Source organism: Strix uralensis, chromosome 4 (genome assembly GCF_047716275.1).
Source record: "Strix uralensis isolate ZFMK-TIS-50842 chromosome 4, bStrUra1, whole genome shotgun sequence".
In the NCBI taxonomy this organism is placed as follows: domain Eukaryota; kingdom Metazoa; phylum Chordata; class Aves; order Strigiformes; family Strigidae; genus Strix; species Strix uralensis.
The window spans coordinates 55,018,233-55,034,407 of NC_133975.1; the positions used below are offsets into that span (position 1 = coordinate 55,018,233).

General features: G+C 36.2%; 1 long non-coding RNA gene across 1 annotated transcript in view; it reads left to right on the top strand.

The window, feature by feature from the left end:
- Positions 1 to 6,497, top strand: part of LOC141942151 (uncharacterized) — a 102,481-nt gene extending 95,984 nt beyond the window's left edge. The window contains exon 4 of the long non-coding RNA XR_012628541.1: positions 5,824 to 6,497. This is a non-coding gene — a long non-coding RNA (uncharacterized LOC141942151). The remainder of the gene's footprint in view (positions 1 to 5,823) is intronic.
- The last annotated feature ends 9,678 nt before the right edge of the window (positions 6,498 to 16,175 follow it).

The following is a 16,175-nucleotide window of genomic DNA, read 5'->3' on the forward strand; positions in this document are numbered from 1 at the left end:
CACTCAATTTCACTTTTGTAGAAGATTCTGAAGGAAGAAGTCACCAAATGTTTTCAGTAATATTTGTTTCATTTACAGTGAGACATATAGCAACATAACGGAAAGACAGAAAAGTAGGAAAAGACCAACATTTGCATCCAATGTTCTCTGCTCCAACTGAACAAATCATTTGGTGTTGCCTCTGATACTTTGTACAGAATCCAAATTAGACAACTCTGTTTATTGACTGCTTGACTCTCTGAATGAAGCCAGAGAACAATCTGCAAGCTATAATGCTTATTTTCCTGTATGTGTGGATTAATCAGTACCGAAATAGCTGAATTACTTTTACCATTATATTTGCTTACTGAATTTATCTAAGGGAAATATCATTTTCCTCCATTATATACTTCATTCATCATAAATCAAGAATACTCACATGTTTTATGCTGAAATTATTTCAATTTACAACAGTAAAACAACAGCAGAATTTAGCTAACTAATCGCTGCACGGGTTTACTACTGCATTTGAACAATATTGCAAGCTTGATGGTGAAGCGTGTTCCTAATGAAAGTTATATGAGTTACACTTTGCACAGAATGTAAAGGCAATGTCTTTCACGTGCAGATGCTGCCACTTCCTCAGGTCTGCCTCCAATCTGAATACAGTCATATTCATAGCTGCTGGACAACCAGAGGTCGTCAGCAGTGGCTGTTTACTGTGGCATAATCTTACTCAGCATAATAATGGATAGCTTGAAAGGCCTTCAAATATGCTGTGTGATAATTTTATTAGCTTTATGCATAAAGCCTCAGAAATTTAATTACTCGTCTGGAAAAATATAAATACAAATTATAAAACTCAGGGGGTTTATATATCCAAGCAGCTAGAATAAGCTGCTAGTTTCACTAACCATGTACTAACCTTTTTTCATTTTAAGAAACTTTTGATCTCTTATTTCCCAGAGCTTTCATTATTTCTTTAATTGAGTCGGCAGCTACTCACTGTTGCTATCTACTATTTAAGATTGAATGTCTCGTATTACAAGTGCTCAACTGAAACAAGTTGAAATAAGACCTCTGAGCTGCCAAACCCTCCTGAGGCCCACAAAATAGTGAGATGCACATCACATGAAGCTATCCAGTAAGTCAGCTTTTAAGTAAATAAAAGTAAATACAGTAGTGGTAGAAGAAATAATAGTAAAAGAGACAAAGTAGATGGCTCTTAAAGAGACTACTATTATTCTACCTACATAAAACCTTGCATAGTCTTTTCAGAACATCTTCAGAACGTTTTGAAAGATTCTGCTTTTTAAAAGGTCACCAATTCAATAATAAATACATTCAGGTACACACACACATATATATAGGTATTTAATATACACAGTTTTAGAACATTGCTTGGATCTGTAAAGCCTGTTTAGTGTGAAATTGATTCAGATTGCTTATACAGGGAAGAAAACTTTCCAGTTTGCTAATGAGAATAAAAAACTAGGCAAGAAAACAATATATTTCCTCCTCCTCTCCACCAAACTGAAGGTAGGAGGTAATCCTTTAAATTCAGATATTTTCAATCAGATTTATTTCTTTAAGAGAAAGCACATATCACAAGCATACCTGGAAACATAGAGCTTCCAGTTTTACACATGATTCTTTCTGGTATGCATTAAAAAGTACTAGCATGATTTTAGCCAACCCATCCATTTTGTAGGACTCTTGCCACCTACCACCTGTAATTTACATAACAGAGCATGTAATCTGAGATGTGCACTTGCTCCTCCCCACATTCATTTTCAGTATGGCACAGTTCACCTGTTAAGAGCAATTCATCACTCTCTGACAAATAGCACAATAAAACTGCTCACTGTGTCTTGTGATGGGTTCCAGATCAAACCAAGAGAAAAAGTCTTACACTCAACGTTTTGCACTAACACAGACCCATGTAATACCATCACAAATTCAATTACTTTGCACTGTGATTATTAATGACAGAACAATGTAATGAGTCTGAGTGAAGATAAAATTCCTGTGGTTAAGTGAGTCCTTGATGATGAAATTTCTTTACCAAATTAAAGCACTTTTTCCCCAGGCATTTGGGAGTCTCATTAAAAGCCCATTTAAGCCAGTGAGAATCTTCCCATTGACAGACATAAGTTTGAATTAGGTCCTCACTGCATTAAAATTGAAATATGTGGGGGTCAATTTTTAAGAAAAACAATTTCCTGGTACTGGCTTGGAATTGTTTCTGTACCTGCTCATGCATCCAGCAAAAATTTGTGTGTTCATATCAGACAACTACACACAAATGCATATAAAGAAATCTCACTACATATATACATGTAATAATCCAGTCTGCAGATATAAATTGTGACAGTAGATAATTCTAAATAGGTCTCAGAGTTCTTTCAAAGCCTCTTAGCTCATAGGTATGCCCTGAAACATGCCTTATTCCTTCCTCTTTTTTATTACTAACAATCACAAGAATTTTGCACTTAAATTCCCCACCCATAGCTATATAACTTTATTCAGAAAGAGCCTACAGCTACATTAAGGAGACAGTTGCATAAATCCAACCTAATGCCCACTGTGGTGCCCTAATTCTAAAACTGTTTCTCAGATTCCCCTATCACTGATCATCTAAGCCTGTAAAATCCCTAGACATCTTTGGTTTTGATGTTAAAATTTTTCAGGTGCTAGAGGAATTGTGGCTTCCCCAATGAATATTTCTCAATGAATACATTTCTCAGGAGGCTGGACAAGATGCAGTCACCTCCTCTTCCTGAAACCTCTCAACCCTTTCTTAAAAACATATATAAATATATATGTGTGCACATGCATTTGTGTGTATCTATTATACGTATATTTTATACATATATATAAAAAAATATAATCAAGTTAGGAGACTTGAGTGAGAGCAAGACTGAATAGGACTATGCAGACTAAATTAAACTTTAATGTGGAGACTCCTCAATTCCAGTTCATCCTCTAACACTTGCTACCTATTATTACACAGCATGGGACAAAACCAAAAAATCACTCAGATGTTAGAACAGGAATAGAAGTCCTTTTATCCCAAGCCTCAACGGTTACAGACCATGGTTACCCAGCAGATTGTAGACATTGCTCTTCTTTGGCCTAATGAACCTTGAATTACATTCAACAGAAGGGAGAAGCTTCAAACCAAAAGTCTGAGTCATTCCCATTCCTACCTGCATCCCAGTACCCTACTGGAAATTATGCACAGGCTTTTATTGAGAGAGGATCAATCACTGAAACAAATTACCAGAGGAAGCGATGACAAAAATGACAAATTCAGATCAAGATCTGATACCTTTCTGGAAGACAATCTTTAGCAAAATACCAATACATTTTAGACACTCAAGGTAGCTGCATGAAAAACATAACTGGCTACCTGAACAAACTCAAATTGACCCACACAGCCTCACGGGTCCCTTTTGCTCTTAAACTCTATGAACTTTAGCATGTGGCATGTGCAGTTAGCTAGATGCCGTCAAATCCATTGTTTGTAAGACCACTTTCTATCTTTATTGCAAAACTATTTCAAAAGTCCAAATTACTGCATGAGTTTTTCTGGACGGTATCAAGCAGATAATCAAACCAGATGATCTCATAGGTCACATTTGGTTTAAAATTTCATGCACCAGCTCTTACTTTTATCTGCCAAAGACATTTTTATATTCTGTGCATTTATCTAAAGAAATATGAAAGCTGAACATTTGTAATCTATCTGTTTCTTTACAAATGGCACAGTCAACTTCTCCCTTCCATGTGTGACATTACAAATGGAAATATCAACTGATCAGAGAAAGGCATCTGAAAAAAGTGACATATTTTCAATATTCTGAGATTATTTTCAGAAGTATATTCAAACTCGAGGTGCTTTTGGTTTAGTTATATATCTCCTCCTAATGGCAAGTGAACAGCTAAAACCTCTTGCCTCAAGCTGACAATATGCTCTTGCTTTCCGAGATATAAGATCACTATTTGATTGAAGCTAGTAGACTGTAGTCTGTTATTGAAGTTATAGTCAAAGACAGATCAGCACTGGCATTGTCTCATAAGAGAGATTTTTTACAGCTCCCTTGGAGCCAACTCCATTACATATAATTCACATTTGCACTAAAATTCATAGCCCTTGGAAGAGTTTGGATTCACTCGCTGTCCTAAGCATTTGGATCTGAATTGGAATAGCTGAAAGAGGATGTGTTGGCACTCGCTTTGGTGCTGCAAATAAAAATTCAAGAGAAAAAGCACCTTTTCCTCTTTTTCCTATCTTTCTGAAAGTGTTCTCTAACCTCACAGTACAATGTACATCTTGAATATTATTGTAGATAACTGAAACTTGAAAAATGTTGGCAAACTCTACTCAAGTTATGCATAAATCTTCAGAGAATTTAGAAAAAAATCCACGTAGTAACTAGTTGATTCATTTTGTCTATCAGTTACAGAAAACAGGGAAGAGAGAGGAAACCAGTAGAAACTTCAGCATGCCAAATCATATTTGCTGGGTTATTTACAAATAATGTAGTGCTCTCAGTAAAGCAATTCTGACATAGCAATACCAAGACAGAGAAAAAAGTAAGATATATCATTTCAAACAAGAGACCAAGGTGATCCAAAGTTCTGTTACCCAAGGTTAATAACAGTTAAATTCTGCCTGCCAGAAAAATCAGCAGCAAAAAGTGCTCTCTGACAGATCCCGCAAGCCCAAGAAAATATGTCAGGAATGTGGACATACCTTTTTTTCAGTCCACTTATATTGTGAACAAGTCAAATGTAATCTGGTAAATAACTGGTTGAAATCTTGCCCAGAACAAGATCTACTTGAATTATAAATTTTTCTGCATGTATAATATGGGTTGAATAATTTTCCTGTCTCAAGCAATTTGTTAGTTTACATGTAAGAGCAAATGCATGACTTTCTGGTTTGGGTTAGGACTACAGAAACACCATAAGACCAGAATCTTTTAAATCTAAATGCTACAGTTTAAAGTATAGCTTTGGAAGTCAAAGCTGTATTATTTTACCTCAGGGGTTGTTGCCGCATTAACTTTCTTTATCTGATCAGAAACAGAAAACCTTCAGATATATAAAAAGCTTCCAGCCTGTTCTTGGAAGATTTCTAACTCAATTTTGTAGGTCTACTACATCAGAAGATTATACTCAACTCTGCACAGCAGACAAGAGGAAACCTGTAGTCCATTTAAGACCTCAAATGACTGGGGGTGGAGAGGGATGTCTTGGTAACACTAAAGTATATATTTTCTAGCTTTTAAGAGTATTTCAAAGGCATATTTGGTGATCAAGAAAAGGCTCCTAAATCTAGTTTAATATTAGATAATATTCCGAACACTTAAGTGCTTAGCTAAAAACAAACTGGCATAATAGCCATTACTATCTAATTGTTTTCTTCTTGTGAAGGATTTAGGCTTTTGATAGCATCAGACATTAATGCAGTCTAAACTAATACAAATATTAAAAAATTATGTTTAACTGCAGACTACAAGTCTGTGCTTTAATTCTGAGTTTTCAAATAAATCAGTAGAGAACCAGCATATACACAACGCATAGAAAAGTGGTTCGAATTAGTTGCTACCTACCCTCTATGATGTGCACCTATAATAAAAAACTTAACAGATGTAGTAGTAAAAGAAAAATCATGGTGCTAGAACATAAATAACACTGTTAGAAGTGTGAGTTTACTTAACTGTCATTGATGAGCCAGAACCACATAGAAGCTGGACAACCAGAATCAAACCCAATCTATAGCCATCAAAGGGAGCTTTTTGTCTGTTTCTGATTATAAGGTGATCTATCCTTTAGGACTGCAAATGCTGCGATACCTCTCCTGGCCTGTATCTTCCTGGATCAGCCCTTCTCCTCTGGTCCTTGGACATCCCATGTGAAAATGCTGCAAGGAGTGTGATAGAGCACCCTGAACATGTCTCTCACGCGTTACCTCTACAGCTCTTGGGACTCTCTCAGCAAATACAGAACTCTGATTTCCAAATGTCTCCAAAACCAAGAAATGCAGCCTGACTTTTACTTGAACCAGGCAAGTAAAATAGAAACAAGACACCCACAGTGTTATAAAAAAGTGTGGGCCTTTTCAAATAATTCCTTACAAATCATTTATATATTAAATAATTAATAAATATTTAATTGCACCTTTTTCTTTTCTTTTTTGTTTTCTTTTTCTTTTTCCTTTTTTTTTTTTTTTTAAAGAATTTAACAGGAAAGTAACAGAAATTACAATGGTCTACCTAGAAGCAAGAATGTGTTAATTTTCTTAGCAGGTATATCCTGCTAATGGAATATATTCACAGCATTAGCATATCAGCATGTTAATACCATTTGCAGAACTCAATAAGAGTTAATGAGAACAATAATTATTTGAGAGTGAATGTTGCTTTGGGATTTATTACTCCTTTCTTATAATTTTGAGTTCTTTGTTTTGGACTCTGTAGAATGGTAAACTGACTACATCGCCGAATAATTGAATTTCTCTCATTACACATACACACACCATAAAGAGCATGCCATGCAGCCAGGACTTACACAATGCTTTCCTCCTCCTTGCTGGATCATTCAAACTCTTTTTGTGGGAATGAGTCATATCCTGATTCAAGTACACTATTGAAACTCAGTGCCAGGTCCACAAATATTAGTAGATATTTTTTATTTTCAAGGAGACTTATAATCAAGATAATTTGCCCCATCGACTGCATATTCAAGCAGACTGAAGGCTTGTAGCAGCCTTGAATTAATTAGTAAAAGTAATCACATTAAGGCTTGAACTTAATAATAAACTGGTACAGCATTAACATTTTGGTCATTAAACCTGTTTAATTAAATTTAATTGAGCTCTCACATTATTATGGCTACAGTAAACTAACTAACTACATTGTCTTGTCCCTCTTCCCAACCCCCACCAGGAAGCAAGAAGAGAAAGAGGAAGAAGAGGAGAATAAAGAACAAGGGGGAAAAAAGTAAAAAGAAAAAAAATTCAGTCAGATTTCAACAGAGGTAGACTGATTCAAAAAGTGGTTCAAAAGCACCTCATATCAGAGCTGAGCTTCATGACATTAGAGAATGAGATCTTTACAATCAAAGAAGGAAAATATATTAGGTCAATTTCCCTAACCTCTCAAATCCTTTGTGAGTGCTATATCATAACTTCTGTTATATATAACTAATATGGAATTATTTGTGTTTATGGCACTTTCACACTCCTATTGGAAAACAAATAATTTAATATTAAATCATAAGAAAGAGTAAAGAAACTGCCATTTAAATACTTGTTGGGCAAATGTATAAAACATGACTCAGCTGCTTTGTTTTAAAGTTTCCCTCCTCTGTATTTGAAATGTGCCTAATTTTGTCTTTTGGAAATTCTGCAACACACTTAGAAATTTCATTCTCTTTCAGGAACACTGAATTAAAAGTGCAAAAGTCAGTCATTTCTGAAATACAATTTCATTATATAGTATTGCTAAGTCCGTATTCACTTTCACCAACACTGTATAGATTCCCTAATGAAGGCAGAGAACTTACATAACATAGTGCTGAGTTATGACTCTCAATTTTAGTGGTATTTCCATTGAACTAAGCAGACAAGAAAAACTCTGTATGTTAGTAGCTTCACCTCTACCCTCACAGGAAGATGAGCCAGGCTTCGTTTCCTTTGTGAGTTAATTCTTCATGGAAAATTATCATTTACTACCACTAGAAACGCAGTCTGAGACTCCCCCTTTCCAACCAGGAGCTTAGCAGGGATGTTGCAAGCAGCAGCACCTATGTGCTTTTCCACAAAAACAAACTGTTTGAAAGGAAATTGTCAGTTCCACTAAATTTAAGTGTCTGCTTTGCACATTTTTCTGTCAAAACAATATCTGGGAAATTAAAATATTTTGATTCAGACATGTCACATGTCACAGCAGTTAGAGATAAATTACCCCATACCTTCAGTCTTCAGTAGGTGCTAGATGCTTTAAGAAAAGACTGTGATGCCTTCTGGAACATGTAAATTGGCTGGGGGGGCATAAACAATATAGATAAATGGAGGCATGAGACACTAAAATAAGAATCCTCTGAGATATTGTGACAGCAGTCCTGAATACAAATACTAACGATTAATACCAAAAAATGGAGTTTGATTTTTCACAAGAAGTTCAGACTTTTGCAAGGAGAGAAAAGTCCAATTTTCAAACAGTTTAAATCATTAAGATTTACAATGTTTAGAATGGATCCTGACAGATCTCTGTGCAACAAGCTCCACTAGACTTTTCACCTTGACTGAGTGTTTTAGGGATCTCTGGAGATGTCTTCCAAAGGCTTTGTACTAAGATGCTCATTCAAACCTCAGATTTTTTGTTGTGGTTCATTTGAAGCTGATAAATAGCGTACGTTCTGCTACATCAAACTTCATTGAATCACTTCTGATGTTCTTAAAGACGTTTAAGATTTAGTGTAAAAATTTTTTGAGTAAATTCTTTGTATAAAATAAAAATGTGGCTACAATTTCTGTCCATTTCAAGCTATTATGAAATACCAGACCCTAAATAGTAAGGGATATTTAGCAATTAAGAAAGATTTAGAACTGGGGAAAACAAAAGAATAAAAAAAAAATAGTTTGCACAGCTTGAATCTCTCATTTACACTGGAAAAATTACCATAACATTTTGTTGGCTGCTAAGTATCATTGTCAAAAATGTCAGAGAGGTGTGGATTGAAAGGCTGTCACCCTAGTGAAAATAACATGATTGAAAGCCTTGTCATTTTAGTTAAAAGATAAAGAAAGACTATAATTTTTGCAATCAGTAAATCAAATTTTTTACAGAAAAGAGGACAAAGGCTTTTGTTGCAGATATACTGCACCTTTTGAAAAAAACCCCAGAACCTATAATGGTCAACAACTAATTCAAACATTTTAATTATCTGTAGAAAACTGCATATTTTGACAGAGTTCATTTTATGGAAGCCAAGGACCATAACAAGATAACCTAGAATCGATATATACATGCCATCAGATTTACTGAAGCTCACTAATTCCTCTCATAACAGTAGCAACAAACTTGCATTATGAGTGAAAAGTCTTGGTTTCAAACTACTAAATATCCTGTTCTCCTGCACAAGCAAGTGTAAATCTTTTCCTAACTGAAATCAGCTTTTATATTAGATATTGATATGACTGACTCCTTTCCAGTCTACCTTTCTTTTTAGGATACCAGTATGACTAAGATGGGAAAAAACAATGGAGAATCTCAGAAGTGTTACTTGAAATCAATTTATATAATGAACCAAAATGTCACCCTCATAAATATTTATAACAGAGGATCTCACATTATATGTTCAGCATTGAATGGTGCATGTTATTAATGTTTCATAAACATTTGTACAAAAAACAATATGCTTTACTTAGCTTCTAAGTATTAAGTAGAATTATAGCAGCATCTGCTTCCAACAGTTGAGTGCACAAGCTATTCATGCCCTGTCGTAAATTCCATGATGCATTAAGATGCCATTAAATGTACCTTCTGTGGTTGTCTCCTCATTTACATACCTTGTAAATCATCAGGTAAAAATCAACTGAACTGGGGAGTAATCTCCTGCACTCTTCCCTTCTGCCACAGAATCCAGTGCCATCCACATCTTCCTCCATCACAAGCATCACCATCAAAACATGAAGTCCATGATGTCTATGATAAGGAACTTAATTGCTAAAGGTAATTTGATTTATATTTTTTTAACAAGTCCATTTTCTTAAAGAAACAAAATTTGAAAGCCAAGAGGTATAGGCAAGCCAGAAGACACGAGCATGGTGGTGTGCCCTTTTTTCCTCAAGGATCCTCATTTGGGAGTCTTAAACGAAATTTTTTCAAAAATTAACTAAAGTAATGAAAATTAGTTAAAACAAAAGGCTCTTTCTCTTTGTGGGGTTTCTCACACACACAGAGGCTCATTAGCATACCTTCCATACTGCCTCTGTACCTGAGAAAAAAATTGATGGAGAATATCTCAGCTTTTGCAGAACTAGAACATACCTGGAGGAACATGTCTTTTTTTCTTTATTTCAGTAACCTTCCCTTACTTTTTAATTTCTTCTAACTACCGATTTAGTTCCTTCAATCCACCTTTTAAGGAGATAGCTGAAAAAAGTTTCTTGTTATGAAAATGTCCAGACAGTTTCCTGCATTAGCTGGCAGGATAGTTTTGTCAGTGTTACAGCTGTAACTCCACTGTCTGCAGATTATATCTCTCACCACTCTGGTAATTCAGCCTCTAATGGTCAGGAGCTTGGAAAGAGGCACCTGCACCTGGGTACCAGAGTTGGCAAAGCAGTGTGCTGCTGGCAGAAAATCCTGTTTGATTGATTCCCCTCCAATATTCAAACATTTCAGGCCCTGTAAATTAGTCAGATCAGCTTTCTCTGAACTTAACAATTGTTTCTATGCATTTCTTATGAGCTTTGCTCTTCCATAAAAATATATGCCCTATAGAAACATTGCTCAATATCTTTATTGTGTTGCAGTGTCCTTGAAAGGGAACACGGCTGGTGAACTGCAAGGCCTGAAGTCAACAACAAAGGAAGGCTGGAGAGGAGGGAGAGAGGGAGGGAGAAAGGGAGGGAGGGAGAGAGGGAGGGCAGGAGAGAAAATGATAAGCAAGACTGAGTGCACATATGTATCCAAGGTGAACTGCAAGACTGCCAGAGGTAACATTTATTTCATTTTGAATCTGTAGACTTTCACTGGAAAAATACTTTTTAAACTTAAGAAAATGAAATTGCCCTTTATTTTAGGGTCAGACTTTCACCTAGCACATGCTACTCCCTTGCTATGAGAATATAGCCCATGGGAGTTTTCTTAGCATCCTTTCCAAAAGCAACAGCTTCTTAAAATTATCAGATCATAGTATTTTCCCTCAGAAAGAGAAGACAAAAAGGGAGGAGGGAAGCTAATAAATAATATGAAGTTTCTTACATTCAGTGACAATATGAAAAACCCCACAGCCCTTTGTAACTGATGCTTTCTCCTTGCCTGTCATCTGTGTTTATACCATACCTATCAGTCTTTGCAACCCTTGGTCCTTGAACTCCTTCTGAAAGGAATAAAGAGAAGCATCTAACATGTGCTCTATTACCAAACGCCAAGACTCTTCTCTTCCTTTAGGCTTTCAAGAAATAGTGAGGGAGAAGGACTGGAAATCTTCTGAAGATTAGAGGAAACAGATGCTGAATTGGGGTTCATAGGTCTGCAATAAACTTGTGGGTACAGAGAAGATTTCCCACAGGTGAAATGGGGACAGTTCTGCAAACTGAGGCAACCCATGTGACAGAGCTTCTGGCAGAGAGCCTGTTTCAAACCAGCTCTTCAAACAGGAGGTCAGGTTTGAGTGGATCAGGCACCCTAAAGAGCCCAGGTAGACAATGGAAAACCCATTTTTACAGATATCTCCTAGCAAATCAGTCATTTAGAGATGGCTATAATTATTCAGCACTATTAGTAAAAATACTAACTTGAAAGACAGATGAAGACTTTGTCAGCCTTACACAAGAACAATGTGAGTACAGGTAGCAGTGACAAGACAACGACTTTGGGTGCCATCACAGTTGCAGCAATAGCAACTGCTATTCCCTCTGAGCTGCCACATAGTTCCAGGTGGACAAGCCAGATGGAGAAGCTTGTTCTCCCACAGGTTATGTTGGGAGAACACTGTCTCCATGAGTGCAAACCCTGTTTCGGTCAGTGACTGCCTCTGTGCCACTGCTAACCCTCATTCCCCATTACTTATCATCTAGAAGGAAAGGCTGTCTTCATGCTGCATTCTCACTTAGTAAAAGCTGTTGTCATTATAAATACTTAAGCCCTTTTTACATCTTATTCCATTTTCACCAACCTCTCTAAACAGTTTACAGATCAGCCAGAACTGCCAAAACTTTTCTGCTTTTCCAATGATTGTTGTTACTGCACTATTTTATTTTGTCATTTAGGAAAACAGTGAGGTTGTCTGTTGACCCCCTTGCTTTTTAACTCTGGAACCAGTGTTTGCATTGGGAGAAACTCTTCGTGATGCTGACTGAAAGTGGAGCACTGAGGGCACTGAAAAATTAAACCATACATTTGCTGTTTAGAGACTGTGCAGTCACTTCAGCCCCTCCTGCATTACAGCATCTCTGCATACTTAGTGTTATAGTCTCTTACTGCATGCTCACAGCTCTGAATGTTTAAAAATAGATTTGCATCCTAATCTAAATTCAGAGTGCTAGTCTATCCACATTTGGAAAGTCTTCAGTTTTACTGTCCCATGAAACAATTCCCCCTTTCTATTGCTGTAGGTATCTCTAAATATTCATTCATAAATAGATTAACAATAATCTCTGTATCATTCAGACTAGGTATTTTTAGTTCTAACTGCAAAAGCCAGATCCTGCAATTGCTTACACCTGTGCAGAGTTCAGTCCAATTCAGTCAAAGGCTACAAAGACACAGCAATCTGCCCATGTGGCTTTGTTTCCAGTCAACTGATCCCAGAAATTACCACATTACAGTTCTGACTCTCTAAGAAAACCACCAATGTGTATAAATAATTAAAAAATCTGTCTAAGAAAAGTGGTTGAGTCATCTTTTTTTTCTACCTATATTTAACCCAGCACAGTCTGACCATGGTCCATGACTCATGCTCCCGTGCACTACCACTGCGTAAATAAGTTATGATTCCTTTAAGCAGCTGGAAAACATAACTGAATGCAGAAGCACAGCCTAATGCTTAACATCTAAAATCTGTTACTTCTTATTACCAAATGCAAGTATATATACATATCTATATATATAATCTATATATCTCTTGGTCATCCTGACTTCAGAGATCCTTTTGGTTACTGCCTACATGGGTAATTATTAATTTAATTGTTCCTTACTCCTGTTTTTTCCTTCAAGAACACTACTACATGTTTTGTGACAGGCATACTATATCCAGTAAAAGAAAAACTCGCTATGATTTTTTTTTTCCTAGAGAAGTAAGCTGAAAAGATTTACTCAAAGGAAGACTGAAAAAACTAGTACAAATTTGAAACCAAACCAAAAATTTTTAACTAAACCAAAACTTATTTTCACTCGTATTTTTCTGTGGAGGATTTTGAGTAAACAAAACATTTCCATTGCTTTTGGGTTTGTTTTTTTCTTTTTTCCCTACTCCCGTTCAGTTTGATATTCAAATAGGAGAGGGAAAAAACTCCTAGAAACAAGAGAGTTTTTGTGTACTTCTAAAGTTATATTCTTGAGGGAAATGAAACTTTTTCATGAACATTTCCACCTCTTCAAAAGGAAAAATGTTTTGTCAAGAAAAAAGAAAAAGCAGACAAATGTTATAAAAGGTACTTTAAGCATATCTCAGTCATATCTATGACTGAAATGTGTGCTCTCAGTACTCCCTGCTCTGTTAGATTATTCAGCTGCCAACTGTCCTGAATGTCATATCCTTTACAGGCATTTAACACAAAGTACACTTCATTCTGGCATTGAATCTTACTTTTTTCCTTCAGATTCCCATATCATCTCTATTTCTTGCCTATTTATCTAGGTATTTGTCTAACACAAGTTACTACAACATTTAGGAGTGGATCTCTATATATCTGCCACTTTATTTTGCCCATCATTGGATTCATTGAATACCACAGTTTTGCACATTTTCCATGGGAAGTCCCTACTAGACATTATGTAAAATCAGTAGATATTCCAAATAACGCTTCTCCTCAGCTGTTTTTTTTTATTATTTTTTAAATTTGGTTTCCTGTCTTTCCCTCTATTGTTTTCAGGTTTCTTCCTACCATTTCCAGCTCTCTCCTTCATAACACTTACAGTCCCCATGCCAACATGGCTTGACAGGACTGACATGTGAACCCGGGGAAGAGCCATCCACTTCTACAGGTAGCCAAAGCCAAGCTGGCTACATTCAGGGAGCCTATCTTGGTCTGTCTCAACATCTTAGAATGGCTTCCTGTTCCTCCGTCCTTTCTTTTTATACCACCGAAATCAGAAATAATTCTTGTTACAGAATATGCAGAGCTACTCCCACAATGTTAAACTACACTTGAGTTTGACTAGACAAATAGTGTTTTCTGTATCAGACTTGCTTTGTTTATGGCATAAACACAGAGGGTCAAATCTGTCATTTTAATATGGAAAGCCATTTTGCACAGCATACAGACACACAAACACTTACTGTATGAAATAAATGTTGTAGCCATATGCAGCTTTACTCTCAAAGCAAAAGCATCTCCCAAAAGATTACATTCTCAAGTAGCGCACTGCTGTGATCTGAAATAAAACAGTGTACATATTGTATAATAGAAGCCTGATAGCATTCACTTCAGAAGTAACTAACATCAGAATAATAATAATAATAATTTGCAAAGTGCTGGCTGCCATTCAAAACTCTCCTGAAACCACTCAAACTGCTTGATTGAATAAACTAACAAACAGCTCCTTTCTTCCCTCTGCTTCCCTCTCTGCCAAAAATAAAAAAAGACAGAGTATGGCTCATGCCTGCATTTCTAATTGATTTCATTCTGACATAACCATTTGAATTTTACCAAGTCCAGGGCCTGTTTCAGAAAATCTGAATGTTCTTTTAAATAAATACCATTTATTATGCTATGGTTTGTGCTAAACTCTTGCCCTACTGGAACCTGGGCTGAACATTAGTACCAGATTCTTATTGTAGTCTGGATACAAGCAATGTGATTTATGATTCCTCCAGAAATTCAAAGTGGATAAAACCTTGGTTTAAGTTATATTCTTCATTGGTTTCAAATACAGTTCTTGAATCTGATGACTGTGTGAGTTGCCTTTCTGTACCTGCTCCAAAATCTTTTAGGAAAATTCTGTTGTTAAACCCTATACTACTGCCCTTTTAGTTAGATGTACTGAAAGCAAACCTTTAATAGTATAGGAGAGATAACTTGGAAATAATAAATAGAGCAAAAAGAGAGTTCATATCTCACCTAATCAGAGCACAAACCTTGGGTTGCCAGTAACTGAGATAGCGAGCAACCACAGTATAGTCTCAAATCTACCAGGAAAATGCCTTTCACTATACCTAGTCCTAAATCCTGTACAAAAAAAAAAGGGAGAGATGAAAACCAGCCAGAAAACCTACTGGTGCTGAACACATCTGCTACTTGTTGAATTTTCAAGAAACATGTGTTTCTATTTTCCAATTTATATATCTAACACAGAGCTGGCTTCCACCTCCTGCCAGCTAGTGGATTTTATATATTTATTTATTTTAAATTGAGAGGTGGCATGTGGGAGAGAGAATGACATTTTACTGGAGCACCAAGATTCTGAAGCTTTACTTAAATTTCGATCACCTCTGTTATTTTCAGTCCTAACTGGCCAGATAAACCCTGATCCTAAGAGAAAGCTGTTAGAATACTACTAGCTTGGCCACCAATGATGGCTTCATACATCAACATACAAACAACAAAGCTGCAATAAATTACAAAATTCTAAGTTGCTGAAGTCAAATATTTGCAAATACCCTATTGAGGACAACTCAACTGTGTTACCAGACTACTGAGGTGTGCAACAGTAATAGGTACAACAATGACAGTTTGATCCATTCAGCCCAAATATTCCTGTAAGCACTCACGTCTAGAACTGTGATCCACCAAACCCTGCTCAGTTGTCACCTGCTGAGAGTGACACTTGAGCCCATGAGATGTCCCCACCAATACGCCAACAATCTTGCTCCCCTCTATGCCCCACACAGCTTCAACAGATTCAAAGAGACTTAAAAGTAGACTTAAAAGTTTTGGTCTTTTCTTCATAGAGTTTTTAAAATTTTGGTTATCTGGCTTTTGTAATAACAAAACAGAAATAAGTCCAAGGATAAGGGACCAAAATTTTGATGACCTAGGGCTTATGTTAAGTTTGGTTTGTTTGCAGACATTGAGTTTTCCCAATTAAATGCTGGCTTTAATCATGCCATCCATCCTCAGTTGGCAGACACTAGTAATTTATCAAGATATTTCACTAGATGATGTATTCTGTAGGATATCATAGTCATCTACACGTAGAAATGGTGCAACTTACAGATAGTAATGATTTAAATAAAAAATTAATTTAATCAAATTTAATATAAATAAATACCTATTTATAAAATGTGCTGTT